The 16,941-nt window shown below is 39.4% G+C and overlaps 1 protein-coding gene across 2 annotated transcripts in view; it reads left to right on the top strand.

The window, feature by feature from the left end:
* LOC149075318 (protein C-ets-1-like) overlaps positions 1 to 16,941 on the top strand; it is a 189,401-nt gene that overhangs the window by 72,514 nt on the left and 99,946 nt on the right. The gene's annotated exons all lie outside the window — the stretch shown is intronic.

Genomic DNA, 16,941 nt, shown 5'->3' with positions numbered 1-16,941 from the left:
ACAGAGAAGACACAAAAACGCCAGAGATGAGATGGAATTTTTGCTTTTATAAGCATCGGGGCTGCACTGACGAAGAAACAGAGTGAGCCAAACTGTTATTAACCCTTTAAGAGGCACAGCAGAAATCCCTTAACCCCCCCCCCCTTCGCACTATAAAATTCCACATATTTTTTAATGAACTAGGCTTTCTTCCGATTTTCACCAAATGCAAAGTAAAGGGTATGTAGAGGGAAAAATGTTCCTTCTAGAAATTAACTTTACAAAATATCTAGTCTTGTCAATGCTGAAATAAGATAATCCTTCTTAAGAAGGCGGATATCTCGTCAATGGCGTTTAACCCTTACAACGGCATTCTCGAGAGAGAGAGATCGAGTCTCTTAAAACCCTCTCATTTCGGCAATCCCGAGCCCAACTAGTTTTGCCTGGTAACATGTTTTCTTCCCCCACCCCGTCCTGTCAATCAACTGCAAGGGGGCGGAGTCACCTTCACCTTTTCCCATCAGAAAGAGGGTGTTTTTCTTATCCCTTCGAGGTACAATACGATTATTCGTGCAGCATAAATAACAGAAAACGATAGTTTTTGTTCTCTTTCTTATTTATTATTAGTATTATTATTTGTTTTGGGAAGGAGCGGGAGAGCATTCATCAGCTCACGCACAATCGGAAAAAAGTATCACACTAAAGCTTCTGCAACAGGGCGGTCATAATCAGACTGCGATTCCGAATAAACTTTAATGAAATCGGATATTCAAGTACAGTAGCCCACATGTATTATTAAGTAGTGAGTCTTGGTTCCAACATGGGGGGAAGCCTTACTGTTCACTCCAACTTCCAACAATTCACAGCCCTGCATTCACAGAAAGTGAAATTCACCGACAAAAAATTCATCGACGGAAAATTCGTCGATAACAGCTCGGCACCGATGAGTGAGTGACCCAGTGATTCAGCTAATGAATGATTGAATGGGTGACCGAATGAGAATGTGAGTTACCGACTGAGTTTAAGTGAGTGAGCGATCGAGCGACTGAATAAGTGACTATTTACTTGCTCATCTACTCACTCGCATACTCGTTCACTTTTTCATATGCTCACTTGACTTGCTCATTCACTCATTCCTATGCTTGATCAATTACTCACTCACCGACTCACTTGCTACTCATCCCTTCCTTGCTCACTAGCTTGCTGAATTTACTCACTCATTACCACAGGTGGATTTATGATTTTGCCACCTGTGGGGTACACAAATTTTGCCGCCTTCTCCCACTCTAGTCTAATTCTCTTGACCCACTCACTCCTCAAATTTGCCACCCTGGGCTATAGCCTGCTTAGTCGTAGACCCCCGTAAATATGCCTATCTCTGTAAGTAATTCTTTTGGTCACTCACTGACCTAGTCCTTCGCTCTCTGGGCCACTCTTTTAGTCACTCCCATGCTCACATACTCTACACTTCACTCAGTTTTGGTCACTCGCTTGCACACACTTTTGGTCACTCATGTGACTGTTTTGATCCCTCATGTGACTGTTTTGATCATTCATGCTTAAACACTGTTTTGGCCACTCGTGATTGCAGAGTGTTCTGGTCATTCACACGCTTGCACACGCTCAACGCTCCCTCATTGTATAGGTCAAAATTAGCATCTTTTACGTTATAAATTCACTAGAAAAGTTCCATTAAAAATCCTGGCCTAGGGGCTTTGATTCAGAATGCAGGGCCCTGTACTGAGTATTTCACCGTTTCCATCACCCAGAGAAACATCTGGAGCCTTATTTGTAACGTAAAAAAAACACGATATCATAAGAGACCAACTCGTCTTTTTAATGAGCAGATCCATATTTAGCCGGAAATCCATCATCATTGTAAACGAAACATCCATCCATCTATTCTCCGTGACTAGCAAAAGGTGAAGCCATTTTGTGATTCCGTCTCACCTTCATTCAGATTTATAATGGATGAGGCGTCTGAATTTCTCTCTCTTTCTTTCATTCACATTCATATTCAAATACTTGGAATTCTCCTGCCACCATGACAACCACCACCACCACCACAACCACCACCATATGATCATCAGCGTAATAAGGCAACAGTCGCACAACAGGCTCGTTGTGCGCTTCTCCTTCCTTATAAAAAAGAACTTAGATGCCATTTATTTTTTGGCACACGCGCCCCCCCCCCCGAGACCTAGTCTAATAATATCAATATTAAAGTCGAAGATGAAGTATGTATTAAAGAAACGAATGGACTGGATCGAGCCTTGTTTGAACACTCTCTAGATTTTTGGTCTCTCACTTTCAAGGTCACGTTTTGGTTCACTTACATGCTAACAAACTATCTTAGTCACTTTTTTGATCACTCACCCACCTGATCCCGTGGTCACCCACATGCTTGCACACTGTTCTGGTCACTAACATGCTTGTAAACTCTTTAGGCGGATTTATTGATCCATCTTTTTTGGTCACTCACATGTTTGGCAACTGTTTTGGTCATTCACATGCTTGGACACTGGTCTGGTTACTCACGGGCTTGCAAAATCTCTAGGTCACTCATATTCTTGCAAGCTCTGAAGGCCACTCGTTTGGTTACTGACCGACCTATTTCATCGCTCGCTAGGCAGAGAAGATTCATGGGTTTTCGAATTTCACCACCCTTTTCCCATTTTACAAATTACTTTGACCACTCATTTTTCAAATTTGTCCCTCCAAACTTGCCGCCTTGGATTATAGCTCGCTTAGCGCTCTTGTAAATACGCTTCTGTTACAAACACACATGCACTACATTAAAACTGAGGTTTCCAACGTAGAGTTTCTCGCGGAAAACTTAATGGTTATAAGTAGAGCCCGGAAGTTTAGGCACTAAAATGCTCGAAATAGGCAAGCAAAAAAGCATTAAAAATGCCTAAAATAGGCACTGAAAAAGGCATTAAAAATGAATAAAATAGGCACTGAAAAAGGCATTTATAATTTTTTGAAGGAAGAAATAATAACTAAAAAGAAAGGTATCAAGGGTCCAAAAATATCTGAAAAATTGGTTGCACTTAATCCGTCTATTGTTTTAATTATATTTTATAATAGCTGCGTTATTAAATTGATTTCAAGTCCAAAATTAAATGTTATTAGACCCAGAGGATTAGGCCAATTGAAGGGCCGCCATTACCAGACGCGGAGTCAGTAGGGATAATGATCTGTGGGGCTCTCTCGAGTTGCGAATGATTCTCGCTTATTTGTAGTATTATTTGAAATAATCATTATCTTTCTATAGTTGAAACATGGCTATCTTGTTCTATTTCTGTAAAAAAAAAACCCTTTTTTTTCATATATTACCACGTATGCGGGGCTCCTTCAAGCGTGGGGCCCTGTGTGGCAGCATCTGTCAAACACCCATGAGGGTGACTCTGGTGAATTTAATCGAATGCCAAACATGTATGTGTAAATGCTTTAAATAGCCATGATTGTTTGCAGTGAATCTATGGTGCAAAAAATAAAATCACAACAACATCAGGTCATTCTTTTGGTCACTCACATGCCTCCTTATTCTCTAGGGCAGCGGTTCTCAAACGGTGCTCCGTGTGAACTCTTAAGGGGCTCCACTGCCACTCGAGGAAAAAAAACCTAGTAAATTAGAAAAAAATAATTATAAATATTTTTAATATATAAAATAAATCGGCAACTTTGATGAATAAATAAAAAATAAGTCTATGGCTCCGCCATAGAAATTATGTAAAAGAAAGGGTTCCGCGAATCAAAAAAGGTTGAGAACCGCTGCTCTAGGGTATTTCTCAAAGTGGTCTGGATTTTTTTTAAACGACACTACCTTGTTAAAATTCAAAACACAGAACAACTTTGCGAATATCAGTAACTAGAAACTTTTCTTGTTGAAATTTCTTCTTTGAAATTTCTCCGTGATACGGGATTTTTAAAGGTTCCGTGGCATTTGATACCATGAAGCCTGGACTGGTCAGTATTCAAAATTGCAGTTCATGTCTAAAATGATGTCTATTGAAAATTATGTTGCAGTATCCGAGGAATCTTATATCGTTCCGAAGACATTACACGTTTTTGAGGAAAAGAAGACAAGTTGTCATCGACTCAAGGCCCTGAAAACATTTCAAGGTCGCAAATCCCATTTTTCTGTCATTGGCATGAAGCAGTCACGCTATCTCCTTGTTTGCATGCTCTGATTTCTTTTCTTGTTGTTGTTCCATGTGCGCCTGATTTGTTTATATACACGTCTGTCTCTCTTTTGGGTTTATCAGACCACAGGGTCGAGTTCCTGATTTTCTCCCCCCGCTAGTTCTCTTATCAGTTCAGTAGAAGGTATCCTACGTTCGTAGGCGACAACGTTGTTTATCTCGTAACATAGGGCTGGACGAGGACGTTCAAGCTAGCAGGAGCACCTTCGGAACTTAATCTGTAAGTTGCACACATGCACACTTCGCGCCTCATATTCATTATCTGCCTCCTCCAGCTTGTTGCTCAACGTCTTGAAGAATTGATAAATGACTGATGGTTCCTGGAGAGAACAAGAACAACAATATTGTTTGTTTCTAGTTTATCCACGAATGGACATCGGTTAACCCTTTTCCACTTTTCAATTAAAAGCATTTCATATGGTTCTCTACTTGCACGTCCTGATCATTTTTTGCTCACTAAATGAATCACTGCAGGCAGAGATCGTACAAAATTGAAGATGCAAATAAATAAAGCTTTTAAGTGAAATATAGTGGGCAAAAGTGTGACTACTTTCAGAATCAATTATTATCAAGTCCATTAAACCTGGGCCCACCCAGCGAGGCCCATCCTTGGGCCTATCCGAGCGAGACCGAGGGGAGGCCTGATATACATAGGACAAGGCCGGAACGAGATACCACTTTGTCAGCCGGGAAAAGAATACATTTTGGCGTCCTGTGTAATGTAGAAGGAGCAATATTGTGTGTGTGCGCAGGGTGAATTCGGCGCCCTCTCTAGTCCAGAGCTTAAGTGCCAGACCTACCTGCCCCGCTCCTAGTAGAGGCCCTGCATAGGAGACCTATATGTAGAGATCTGCTGCTACTGTGATTTTCGCGCGTAAGTGTGCCGGTTATTTTCTCAGCTAAGTATGGAGCCCAGAACATCACCCCCACGGGACCCATGATGCTGAGACGGCCCTGCATAGGCCCTGTACAAGAATGGAGAGCTCACTGAACTCTAGCTCAGGGCAGACGTTAAGAAATACTAATGTGGTTGTCTGGTTTTCCAAGTTCAAGCACAGGGTAGACACGGATCCGGGGTGGGGGGGGGGGTGGCGATGATTGATTGTGTAGGTTCGTTGGATCGTTCCGTATTTCACGGACAGACCAATTTTTGTCCTATAAATGAGGCTTTTGGGAAGGCAATTGTTATCACCTCCTCCGGGATCTATGCTTGGAGCAGGAGTTCACAGAGCAACCTGATTTGTAAAATTTTTGTTTATTACTTATAAATTATAAATTCAGTTTTGACTAATTTCAATTCATTAGTAGAAAGCGCCTCGGTATCTTCGATGAGTGTGGGGAGCAGTGTCGTCTTAACGCATTGATCCACCCGGGCATGTCCAGGGGCCTCAAGTGGTGAAGGGGCTCGTGGATCTTGTTGCAATTGTCGAGAATAAGTACGTAAATGGTCAGGTAAGTTATCTAACGAGCTGGGGGCCCTCAGAGGTGGATTTATGGTTTTACCGCTTGTAGGCTATACAAATTTTGCTGCCAATCTCCCATTCTATTAATTTTCTTCACCAATCATTCTCAAAATTTGCCGTCCCTCTGAACTTGCCACCCTGGGCTATAGCTCGCAAAGTCCCCGCTCCCTTCTGTAAATATGCTTCTGGGGGAACCTCAGAAAAATCACTTTGCTCGAGGGCCGTAATTCTCTTCTTACAGTTCTGGGTGGGGGTTGCTAGATAAGATAGTGGAGGAAGGGGCACGAAAAAAATGCTCCGGCGGGGGGGGGGGGAGCAAAAGAAGATCGGGAAAAACTAAATGATTGACCATTTAACAATAACCAGGCCATTAGATGTTGAAATGTTACATTTTACTAGCTTTTAAGCCAAGGGGTCTTCAACTTTGTAGGCATGACGGGCCAAATAAACCTTTCCACGAAGCCCGTGGGCCACCAACTTATATATACCATGGTACTCTCGGTTATCAAACAAGGTTCCCCAAATTTATTGTGTGTGCGTGTGTGTGTGAACCTTTTTGTTTTCTATGAATTTATCTCTTTCGTTAAATTTGAATTTTTATTCAGCTTCAAATATAACTTCCTTTCATTAATTAATAAATTAATTCTTTTTTTAATCAATTATTTCTTTCAGTAATTATGAATTTCCATCAATTAAGAAAATTATTATTATTTTAATAATTCCTAAATTATTTCTTTTAAAATCGAGCTTTTTAATGATTTTTTTTTTCTGGAATTTAATCGTTTTTCTATGTAAAGTATCTATTTTCTAAAATTGATCGCGGTGGGCCACATTTGGCCCGCTGGCCATGGATTGAGAACTGTTCTAAACCAACATAAAATGCTTGAAAGAACTACGAATTTTCTTTCTGGGCGAAATTCTAAACCGAAACGATTCAGGTCTGACATGTTCTTCATCCATCCTCTGAGAATGAAGCCGTTAAAAAAAAGGACTAATGTGTGTCGGGTAGAAGAGCTTTGATTTTTGTGGTAAAATTTACAGCTATTGGGGTTAGAGTTTACCAGTCCAAAAGAACCCGATGGGGTGAAGAAAAAAAAATCTCTCTCATTCTCTCTATTTTTTTAATAGTAACTGCCTTCACTGGGGGTGTACTGTTTCTTACCCTGCTATTAGTACTGTATATTACTTTGTCGCGGAAGGAATGTCTCCATTGGTCCATGGCTAAGAGGCAGAGCGGTCCTCTAAGTTCAGGTGATCACGAATGTCACATTGTCCGTGATTTAATACCATCCATAATTCAACAGAACGGCTTGGAAAGTGAAGGGAATATGAACTGCAGTTGGTGTGGATACCATGTACCTCCCTCTTCCCACGTTGTATTATGTACTAAGCTGTTGTATGCAGCTGTTTTATGCCTTCTCCTTTGCTTACATCAACTCTGGAGTTTTCAAAAATTCACCGATTATCGAATTTCCATCGTAAAACGAAATCTTCAATTTTTATGTTGAGTCTCCATCTGCCAAATGAAAGATCATTCGTGTGTTAAACTAAATCGATTTTTTAAGACGTTAGGTCAAGGATTTACAACTTTTTTACATCTGGAGATACCCTTGAGACTGAGGTTAAAATTTATCATACATACTCTCCCACTGCACCCAAAAGTACCAAGACATATCGATTGGGAATCACTGCCTTATAATCACCCCTATAATTATCTATCCCAAATTATCTCATGGCATCCCCCCCCCTCCGATTTATACGGCCGCACGTGTCCCTCAGAGTCTCCTGATGTTCTATTTCACTTATTTATTATATAGTATACAAACCTGTGAAATGCCAAAGGGCTTTGATTTCACTTATTGACTTAGAGTGTCTGCAAGTGTGTGAATGACCAAAAGACCACACCTAGGAAGTGTGTGAACATGGGAGTGACCTTGAGATTTTCTGAGCATGGCAGTGACCCTGTGAGTGTGCAAGCACGGGAGTGACCTTGTGAATGTATGAGTATGGTAGTGACCTATCGAGTGTATGAGCATGAGAGTGACCTATAGAGTGTGTGAGCATAGGAATGACTAGAAGAGTGACTGAGAGAGAGTGAGCAGGCATGTATGTGACCAGAACAGCGGGAAAGCGCGTGAATGAACTAAAGAGTATGAGAGCACGGGAATGAGTGAATGAGTATGTAAGCACGTGAAAGAGTAAAAAAGTATACAAGCACGAGAGTAACAAAAGAAAGGCGTATTTACTGGGGTGGGGGGCCAAGTGGGCGAATTCCCCAGTGGTCAATAAGTGGTCAGTAAAATCAGGATAGAATGAGAGAAGGGCGGCCAAACTCTGTTGCCCCACCGACGGCAAGACCATAAATCCATCTCTGCACACCACCGAATTTCCCTCTGGTAATTACCGTTCGGTTAGCATCGGCTGGAGATATAATTCCGATAATTCTTAGAATAATCAGATTAAAGAAAGGCAATCATACTTTCTTAGTAACTCACATACGCAGTTATAATATTTTTGTACATTCAAAGCCACCGTTCGCTGCGCAATAGCTTAGTGATGCATCGTGGAAGCGAAAAAGCGCGCCACCCAAGTCTTCGAACACGTAGTATTTTAATTTTGCAATTAAGCCCCCTTCCCCCTTTTGCGATAGATAGTTAGCCAGCCCAGGCTACTTAACTGGACAACGTACACTAAGAATCCGTCAAGCGTGACCATCCCCAAAGCGATGACGAAATAGAAAATGATAATAATAATAATAATGAAAAGGCCATCAATATAAAAATGTTTGTCAGATGATGTTCTTTCCTTTCTTAACAGCTTCTGGCAGACTTCGAAAGTAATAATAATAAAAATTGCACGAGGGGTCAAGGCAATATGTGGTCCACGACACTTTTTATTTCGGCACTCAGATTCATAATAGTGTAACGAGGAGTCAAACGCCGGGCTTTTGTATATGCGTATACATGTGTGTGTGTGATGAGTTGTGATATTCCGCCGTAGTATTGTGTGTGTTGTTGTTGTTCAATGCTATCTCTGACCTGATCTATTCGCTCAGGGCGCCTTTATAACATCCATGGTCCATATACGATTATTATGATGTTGGTGATGGCGTGTTCATCCACCCGTTCGCTTTCATTTACGAAGAGAAAGCAGCCATATCTTTTTTTTTTTTGGTGTAGAATACTCAATGTATTAAAACCGTCCTCCTAACCTTGAGTTGTACATCCAGCGTTTTATTCGTGACTGTTTCAAGTTAATCTTGAAATCATGATAATAAGCGCCATCTTTGGTGTCGGTTTTTTGATATATTAAGAGGAAGAAATTGATCTTTCACACGGAATCTCCCACTCCTCTATTTTCCCACTCGTTCGGTGACACTTTTTCTTTTCGGTCCGGTTAATTACCGTATCCTGACAATATTGCAATTTACTGGTGCCACTTTAATGGTTTGGAAACGTGTTCCATGCCTCTTAAGTAATCTGGAAATGTGCAGTGATCCCTTTTAAATGATCTGGAAGTGTGCTGTGGGTCGCTTGTGTTAACGTGAAATGTGGCGTGGGCCACTTATGTTATCTGGAAATGTACCGCGAGCCGATTAAGTGATCTGGAAGTGGTCGGCTGAAGTTGGTTTTCTGTGGTTCCCAACTTCAAGGCGCAAATGCGAGCCGATCTCCCCGTTAAAAAGTCTCGCCACAGAGAGCAACAGTCCTACAACGGTAAATCATTCAACCATAACACTTCACTCATAGTTAGAAAAACTGGGGGCAGATGGCAGCACTACACATAACAAGCATTACACAGAAAACAAACTTTACGTCAGGTTGCACTACACGTACACGCACATTCCCGCAGGTACCGATTCGTTGGGGTTCGTTGGGGGGTTCCGCGGGGGGGGGGCATGTGTGGTGTAGCAGTAGTAGGTGGGGCCTCCAAAAAATGGCTCGGGGATCCATGATGCTCTTAAGTCAGCCACCTCGTTGGGCAATTTGCCTGTTGTGGCGTTGTATTTGTATTTGTATTTGTATATATCGAAACTGTCCTCCTAACCTTTAGTTGTACATCCAGCTTTTCATACGTGACCGTTTGAAGTTTATCTTCAGATAGTGATAATAAGCGTCATCTTTTTTTTTTAGAGTGTCAGTTTTTTTTTTGGATAATTTGCGAGAGAAATTGGTCTTTCTCACGAAAAATAGACTCTTCCTCTTTTTCTTACTCGTTCTCGTTTCTGGTGACACTCGTTCGGTGACACCTTTTTTTCCATCGGTTCATTACCGGACAGTGGCAATTCGTTGTTGTTTCATTAATTTATGTATCGGTTGCATGACTTATAGCCAAGTCATACCATTTCCTCTTTTTACACAGTGATTTTTCTGTCATCCAGGACAGTGGTTTTCAAACTGGGGGCCATATTACGCCCCCTCAATCTTGTGAACCTGCGATATTCTAGGGAGGCCGTGGGGGACAAGGGAAAGAGGAGGCATTACACATGGTCAAGAAGCTATTGATAGCTGTGAAGAAGAACAAAATTAAGATGTGAAAAAATAATGCTTTTAAGTGAAGTATGGTGGGAAAAATAAGAGGCCCATATTGTTGTGGAACGGCCTTACATTGAATTCACCCCCCCCCATTCCACCAAGATGGAAGCACGGCACTAGAAGAGAGAGTATAAAATTTTATATTCATTTACTAAAAAAAATCAATTTAATGAGTAGAAAGCGTCTCGCTTCTGAATGAGTATGGAAGCCCATGGTAAAATAGGGCGCCTCGAGGAGAATATATGGTCCAAAGGGGATTGTAAAGATGAAAGTTTAAGAAACACTGGGATGTCCAGTGTTTCTTTGCATTTTTTCGCCCGTGTCCCCCGTTGAATCATATTTTTTCTGTTGTTCCCCTTGTGATACAGAACACACCCCGCCCCCTCAAAGATTGAGGCCCTTTCTACTTTTCGAGTTGATTTTTTTTTGAACAAATTCATAGTGAACAAAAATTTCATGTGTAAAGTCGACCCCTGATTCAGTGGACTTTTTGTGCAGGTTTTATGCAGTGCCATCTCAAACTAGGGCTCCTTGGGCGAAAATGCTCATTTGCTTCCGTGCTTCCGCTGGAGCAGTAACTGTAAATATATTTACTTTATCTCGCAGATCATGGTACTAGATGGAATCGTGTAAGCATCCCCCCCCCCCCACATCGACATTACGCTTAGGGACATGCCCGGATAGGCCCATGTGTCAAGATGGCTCTGGTTCTATGCAGGGGAGCCATATGACCCCATGTTGAGAAACTGGTCTATCTCATACGCTATAAGCCTACTGATCAGACATCATTTTATCCTCTTTAGTTTCGATCCCTTTCCTAATTTCTTAGGTAGAAAATAATTACTAAAGAAACATCAATAGATGAATATGTTTCGCCTCCAAACACACTTTCTTCGAGATAGTCAAATATAATCAAAACGATACAATTCAGCCTTTTTTGTTTTAAATGAAAACACTGAAGACCATTTCTTCCAATATTGACATCAATCTAAAAAATAATACAAAGTCCGTTCAAATGAACGTGAATGTCTTCAACGACTCTTCCAATTTCCGACATTTTGAATGTGCAAATGAAGCATGACATACGAGACATTCGGGAATTCAAAGTGACGGTTGAAGCCATTAATAATGTGTCACCACAACAATTTCATTTTTTTTTAGTCACACTGTTACACACACACACTTTATATGTTTTCTCTCTCTCTCTCTCTCTCTCTCTCTTTATATAACGTAACTGTTATCGAATGTTTTTGTTTGCAACGAAAACGTCCAAGGTTTCTCCATAAATGCCGTGTCCACGAATAAACATATTTTGCCTCTCGGTCGGGAACTTGTTTTTCGAAATCTTCAACTGAACTACTTCTTTTTTCCTTTCTTTACACTATTGCAGCTTTGTGACTCCATTCGTGTATCAAAATAAAGAAAGACTCTTACTAACAGTTCTTTTCTTCGTTTTTTTTTTAAATATTATCATTATTATTACTATTTTATCAGCACAGGCGCAGCGACACTTCGAGGCCCGCACCCGTTTCCTTCCTGTCGAAGCCTGGAAGCTACAGATAAGAGATTTCAGATTTCTCTCTACTGTTAGGGTTAGCGCAGCCCTAATGAGATGATGGCTTTTTAAGCATTAGTCACCATCATCATTGATTACTGCTGCTGCTGCTGCTACCGAAAAGAGAAAAACCTTGTACGGGAAAATGAAAATGGGTAATATTTTTTTTCCAGTGTAAGAAACAAAAGGCAGCTAAACTGTGGCTGCTCTCATGTAATTTTAGTTTATCGATTCCGTAATTTTATTTATCTCCGATCTTATAAGAATTACCTCACGGTCAACCGTAATGGAAAAAATGGCAGTACACCGATGTAAAAGTTATAAATTAAAAATCTCAAGCCACAATAGACAAATTGCAAAAGAGAATGAAAAGAGAAAAGGCAAAAGATTACGAAAGATAGAGACAAAAGCTTATAAAAATATGGTTAATAAAGAATAAGAAAATAATTATATGACAAAAAATGATATACTTGAAATTATCAAAAAATTTATATATTTAGACCATGAGAATAAATACCAAGTGTGTAAAGTGCATAGTTATTTGTAGTCTCGTTTGGATTCCTAATTAGAAGATCAGATAAGTGGCATAAAAACCACTTTAGCTCGTTTTAGTCTGAAATTTCCAAACAAAATGAAAAAAATGCTACTTCTTAAGACCTAAATGGATATTGAATCGTTTTATTGGTTTTCTTGTCCTCTTATTTTCACAGAATGTACAGGGTGGGCAAAAAAGTCCGTAGAAACTCTAAAAATTCATAAAAACCTAAAAAATAAACGAAATAAAAAATGGTTTGCACGGTTAGCATCGCTAGGTCACGGGAATTTCTTTAAGGCAGGAAAAAAACTAAAAACAGCTGATAGGTGGCACTGACGTTTACAAGTCAAGGAAAAGATACGCAAATCGTAAGGTCATTACCTTTGTGACAAATATTAGTCTGAAAAGAAGGTTCGGGGGCTTCATCTTATTGGTACAGGGGGCTTGTGAAACCCAAAACATTATAAACTTAACTTACGTGAATACTTTTTTTACAGTCCAAACGGTATCTAATTAGAGCCCGACTTTACTAGTTTTATCAGATTTTTTTATTACCTCGTAAAAATATCATTTGCTCACTGATAACAAAATCTTATGTTTAAGAGATTTTTTAAAAGAAATTTTTTCACTTCCAAACATTTCATTCATAGCTACGTCAGTTATCTTTAGTTATTCAATGTGGTAATAAGCTTTCGATAGGTTATAAGTCCTTGTAAGGCCGGGTTCCTACTGGACAGATACCACAACGATACGATCCGCGGTATCGATACCATAGCAGCCACAACCTGGGGGCTGAGGCCATTTGAGCACCTTAATAAATTCTGTGGGCCCCCCCCCTTCCCTCCCACAAAATTCACGAGTATAAAATGGGACGCACCATTCCGCCTACTGCGTGCGGACATGAGTCTCACATATACGGAATAAATGGCGATTTTCAGCCCCCCCCCCCCACCTCAATGTTTTATTAATGTCGGCGCCTCTGATTGACACGGATTGGTTGAAAAACGTGAGATTCCGGTCTTTACGGTATCGCTTAGCGTATCGGTCCAGGGTGAACCTGGTCTAAGGCAAGAGTTTCCAACGTAAAGCATCACGCGGATTCCGTGTGAAGGATAAGGCTGTTCCATGGAACCTTTGATGATAATGAGGCTGTGTTCTACGGAACTCAAATTTTTGAATATTTATGCACCAAAACATTCCCTACTGCTGTCTCCGCATCATCCCCACAAAGGGGATAGGACTGACAAGGCTCCATTCCGCCCCCCCCCCCGAAATGATTCTCCTCATTTTTTTTTCACACTTTAAATTCAAGAGAGGGGCATGTGGACAAAAATTCGAAACAAAAAAAGTCTTTCGAAAATTCGAATTTTATAAAGAATCAAGTGTTCTTTTCTTTAAACTGGGCATTTTCACGTTTAAGAGGTTTGCAGGTTTTCAATGTTTTGCCACCTGTAAGAATCAAATTAACTATTGCAAGATGTTTCCCCTCCCCACTTTGTATTCGAAAATAGGAATTTTCAATATTTTGTATAGTGATAAGCGAGGACTCTCTCGGTACTTTTTTTAAATGCATGGACTTTACATGGGGAGGAAGGGAGTGACTCGGATGCTTAGGAGAAGCTCATGATTACTTGACATCCAGAAATAGGATTTTCAAGAGAAAGTATGCAGGCCTCATTTCAGCATTCAGCATTCACCTCATTTGCGCATTTCAGCAAGATAGGGGCATCTGAACATCACTTTCCCGGAATGTCCATGATGCTCTTAAGATGGCCCTGGAATCTATGCGTAGACACGATGTTCGTGTCTCGTGAGCCTATTGGGAGGCATATTCACGAATCAAGGGCTTTGATTGCAACCATCACCAAAAGAAAAGCACCTGCACAAGAACTGTGACTGAAACTGAAAAAAAATCATGATACAAATCATTGAATCACAGGGTGCTTATCTTTGTTTCTCTGTCACCAAAAAAAAATCCGTGTACCGGAAAACATTCGTTCTCTCAGACTCTAAACGTCCATAAGCAATAGATAGGTAAAAATAAAATTTTGTGCCTTCTAGAAAACATTGAAAATAAGTATACAGAGTACAGTAATAAATTACATTTGAGAAACTCATCAATGAACTTGGACACGTTTTGCCACCTATAAAATAAAATTGTTAAGATTCTTTGATTGAAATTTTATGACCAGTTTCTGACAAGTGTGCCACATGTTAAAAGTCAATGTAGTATGATATTAAAAAATATTTTATGAGCAATAATATTAATTAAATTGTCGAGTTTGTCTTTAAAATCTAATAGTTGTTGTTTATATGCGGTAAATTAATATTTATAAAACGCCAAAAAGTAACACTTCTAAATAAAAATATCTCTTTCAAATTACAAAAAATTGTGTTCTACGCATTTTACTAATATTAGTTTACCTCACAGAAACATAAACTTAAAATTTCAACGCAAACTTGACAATTTAATAAATATTACTGCTTATAAAATATTTGTTAATATCATACTATATTGATTTTTTCCATGTGGTGTATTTATCAGAAACCGGCCATCAATTTCAATCATAGAATTATAACAGTTTTATTTTATAGGTGGCAGACAGTGTTTCAGTTAATTGATGTGTTTCTCATGTATAATTTATTATTTTACTGTATACCTATTTCCAATGTTTTCTACAACGCACATTTTTACTGATGAAACTTTATTTTTACCCATTTATTGTTCATGGAAAAAAGTAACTAAGACAGGCGTAATTTTTTCATGCTGAATAGATTTAAAAAGTTTTTCGGTTTAGAGTCTGAGAATGCTGCTCGGTACGTAAATTTTTTTGCTAAACAGAGAAAAATTCAGTATAATTTTCGTATATTGTATAAGGTAGCATTTTATTTTGCCATTTCGCACAGATATCGAAATTCCGTGCGCAGAGATGCAATAGGTCAGTGCAGGTGAAATAAAAGAGAATGTGCACTCTCAGAAATATCACTAGTGGATAAAAAGTTTCCGAAAAAAAACAACATTGTTTTTACAGCTTATAATTTCCGAAACGAAGAATGGCATTTATAAACTTCTGGAGCTTCTAGTTCGAAAATTCGAAAAATGTCACTGTTTCTAAGTTGTTTAGTCATTGAAGTAGCCTGAATTTTATTTTTAAAAAACGACTTTTTAAACTATCTCCATAAAATTCAAAATGAAGAACATCTTTGCGAATAATAGCAGTAACAAGAAAGTTTTCTTCTTTGAAAGCTCTCCGGATTCCGGGATTTTTGAGGGTTCGTAGCATTTGATGATGCGGAACCCCAAAAATGCTGTCACAGGACCCCAGTGTTCCGCGGAACACCAGTGGGGAACCCATAGCCTAAGGGAAGCGCACCAAACAGCAGCAGTTGCCACACAACTTGAATATATCGGGTCTTTCAGTTCGTATTAAATGAACTACGCTCACGTCTTCCTTGCTGATTTTTTTCGCAATTGTGAACGAAATGTTTGAAAATGGAAATTCATTTGGACTAATACTACTCGTAATTCCAAAATCGTGTTACCTTGACGCCGTCGTTGAAGTCTCACACACCTATTGCTTAAATTTTACTTATACATATTACAGAATGAGATGAAAATATTACATAGTAAAAATTCATTTTTAAAATTATTTAACATAACACCGTATGGTATGGTCTGATAAGGTGGAAAGTAATTTTAATTGTTTATAATTTCATTTAACACATGGCAATTTTGAAGTGATTTAGGACAATCTCCGAAATCTATGTATTAATTACGACACCTATAGACGGAAGCAAACGCATAAGCCATATTGGTCCTCATTCAAAGCCCATCAACAGGACCGTTACTAGATACTTTATCAGCCGGGAAAAAAGAACATACTATAAATTAACTATAAATCAAAAATAAAAATAAATTACTTTAATAATGATTAAATAGAGTCGCTGTCGAAGAGAATTTACACAGCGATGCAACAGTAAACAACATCACCACAGAATGATCAAAATGCCGGACACATCAAAACTTGGTATTTATAGAAGCTTAGATAATCGGAACTCAATTGAGTTAGTTAGATAGTCAGAGATGATTGAGTTCGAGAGTCAGACCTCGGTATAACGTCATCCCTGCAGAACGAACGAATATGACTTCATTAGTAGAATGACTAATAATAATAGCAAGTAAAGCCCAATCTGCTATTTATGATGGTAGCCTACCATTGGTAGGACATACAAAAAAACTGAAGCTATAAGCGGAGTGACGTTGAAAATGTTTGACGTTGTACCGAGATCTTACTGTATAATGTGTGTTATTATGTTATTTAACGGATCTAAACCTTTAAGAAAAGAAATGGTCCGTGTTCATTTGACCCGAAAGGTTTTAGATGTGAAACGAAAACCTTAACTTTTTAACCTCAAGTTGTTTGAGACAAGATCTGTTAAAGGGCATCCAAATGAACACCATGTGCACATGCACGCTCAGACTATAGCCAGAATTATAGAATAGGGAGTTAGGGTGATAAACTGTTGATTGTGGCAACCTCATGTGGATGCTCAGAAATGATTTGAATATAGCTGTGCCTTTACCGAGAATCCCGAATATAGGCACTTCCTCTCTAGATCTTCTCGTGATTAGGGAAGTAGTGGTAGTAGTAGAAGCATCCATAAC

This window comes from Pholcus phalangioides, unplaced genomic scaffold (genome assembly GCF_987345545.1).
Source record: "Pholcus phalangioides strain wild (caught in Gottingen) unplaced genomic scaffold, Ppha-v1.0 ptg000015l_1, whole genome shotgun sequence".
NCBI lineage: Eukaryota > Metazoa > Arthropoda > Arachnida > Araneae > Pholcidae > Pholcus > Pholcus phalangioides.
This window is presented reverse-complemented; position numbering and strand designations above follow the sequence as displayed.